Genomic DNA, 2,500 nt, shown 5'->3' on the forward strand with positions numbered 1-2,500 from the left:
CTCATTTTTCTTTTCTCACTAACTCTCTAATCTAGATAATACACACAGGCCCCCCAAATAACCCTTCCACTAATGCTTCACTCTAGTTACTTCTACTCTTAGTTGCTCTATTTCTGTAGCCTAAGTATGTTTAGATGTTGTTGACAGTTGAAATTTTGAAAGCGGTGTCTGTTTAACAAATAGAAGAATTCTTGTTGGATGATAACGCTACCAAAAGATATTGGTCTTTCCTTCAGATTCTTAGATTAAAAACACATAATTTTCGAATTAAAAATAACATGAAATACATCAAAGTTTCCTTTGAACAAGTAAAAGCCATAAGTTATATGTGCGTAGTGAAAACAAATATGTAATATATTTACAATATTAGGAATGTGATGGAAACAGCAATTATTTATATATCAGTAGCCTATATTTCAAGGTATTTAAACGACTTTATTCAAGTAAATATTACTTTCTCAAATAAAAAAAAAATACCTTGAATAAAATTTATTTAAACATTCATTCAGTAACATTAAATGAGGGGATTTATTACAAGTTCCTGTATATCGAACCCGAACAACATAAAGACAGTGCATGTAAAATGTGAATAGCCACCTTTTTTTGGTAAAATGTAAATTAAGGAACTGTTCCCAACACAGCATGTATTCCTTGGAAGAAAATAAAACCCAAATTCCAGAATAAGCAAAAGCATCGTACATGCTTCTGAGACACTTGAAAAATTCCCCCGATCGCAGGCAGCTCCTTAAAGGGGGTAGGGCCAAGATTGACCTCCGACCTGCATTAAACCTTGACAGTCAAATCCCTTTGCCCCTTATCAAAGCCCTTAATCCGTGTCCCGTGTTTTCATTTTCTTCTTATGGAGACCCTTATTCGGTTTGAAATTTAAATCAATTAGTTAATCAATATTCTTTAGTTCAACCTACGTAGCCTTTGTTTACCCAATAATTCATACCAACAAAGAATTAAGATGTATGCAAATTCTCCCTTGTCAATAATCATCGACATAACTCCCAATTCTAGTATAAGATATGACGACGTAATGTTATAAAACACACCAAACCAAAGATATTTCATAAGCACAAACTGATCAGTCTCAAAAGAAAAATATAAAATTAGTCTTCTACGATGCCATCAGGGCAACGTGACCTCTGTGTACTGCGTTCATAAGGGTGTGAGTAAGGGGAAGGATCAGGAAGGCATCGGTTGTTAAAATATAGCCGCAACAATAGTCTATAACGAACACCAACAATGTCCCCTTTGCTTGAATGGGACGGATGGGAGGAGTTGACACGATGGACCAAAAAGTCCTCTAGAAATAGAATATCACATGACTTACAGATTACCATTATTGAGCATTTCTATTCTACTGTTCTTCTACTACCATTTCTCATATTATTTTTATTTTGTCCTACATATTTACTTGCAATTTCTGTATATCTGTCCTGTTACTGTAAATTTTGATACATCCTATTAATATTTTTACGTCCCTTTCTATTATTATACATTTCTATTTTACTTCTTTTTCTACCTTACATGCATCTATAGTCGATAATTCATGTCTAATATTTACTATTTCTACCTTTATTTGATGATAGTTTTGTTTTACTTCTTGATTATCTCTAATCTAATTTGGTTGTCGCACTGAGAATTTTCTTTCAATTCGTCTATGTGTTTTGTCTTTTTTCTGGGACTTTCCGGATAATTTTGGTTTAAATCAAAATTCTTCACAGGAATCTGCTTACATGTCATGGAACATTTTCTGGGCCCTTTCATCTAATGCAATTTCATATTTGAAAAGTTTTTCATACTAAGGTAAATTTTTTTCTTTCCAAACTATTGGTCACGATAAAGTTCATAAAATATGCAATTGTTATTATGATAAATATCATTAGAACTTTTCTCTTATAACAACTATATGTTTGAACTGGATATTCCCATAAATGGGGATGTATTCAAACAAGTGAAGAATATGAAATTTATAATAAAAATATGACAGAGCTTTAAAAGGTAGAGAAAACTGTGCTGTAAATACGACCATAAAAATTATACTGTTTCTTTCCATCCGGAGGTTATGAATCAAGCTGCATTCATGCCGATGTCAGCATAAATCAAACGGGCAAAAGGGTGAGAAGTAGGACACTGTATCACTTTTGCCAAATCGTAGCTGCCGTTTATTTTAGAAACTATAATGTGACATTGGGGTCTAAAATGAATAAAATAACAATAATCAAATTTCACCTGACTTATGAAAAGATCCAACAAATGAAATATGTAAAAATTAATACATGCTTTGGTTGATTTCCAAAGAAGTAAACTATTATAAGAACACAAATAAATATGGAACGGTAATCATAGGTGCACCTAGAAATCATATGTGATAGATTCTCATCTGCAAATATGAGAATTCATCACATAAGTAAGGATAATAGGCGAGACAATTTTGAGAAATCTTTAATATTCCAGTGAAAATATAAATATGGACCGGAATGAAGTGACT

General features: G+C 32.3%; 1 protein-coding gene across 2 annotated transcripts in view; it reads left to right on the forward strand.

The window, feature by feature from the left end:
* LOC137628065 (uncharacterized) overlaps positions 1-2,500 on the forward strand; it is a 50,315-nt gene that overhangs the window by 658 nt on the left and 47,157 nt on the right. The gene's annotated exons all lie outside the window — the stretch shown is intronic.

The sequence above is a fragment of the Palaemon carinicauda genome, chromosome 2 (genome assembly GCF_036898095.1).
Source record: "Palaemon carinicauda isolate YSFRI2023 chromosome 2, ASM3689809v2, whole genome shotgun sequence".
NCBI classification, from domain to species: domain Eukaryota; kingdom Metazoa; phylum Arthropoda; class Malacostraca; order Decapoda; family Palaemonidae; genus Palaemon; species Palaemon carinicauda.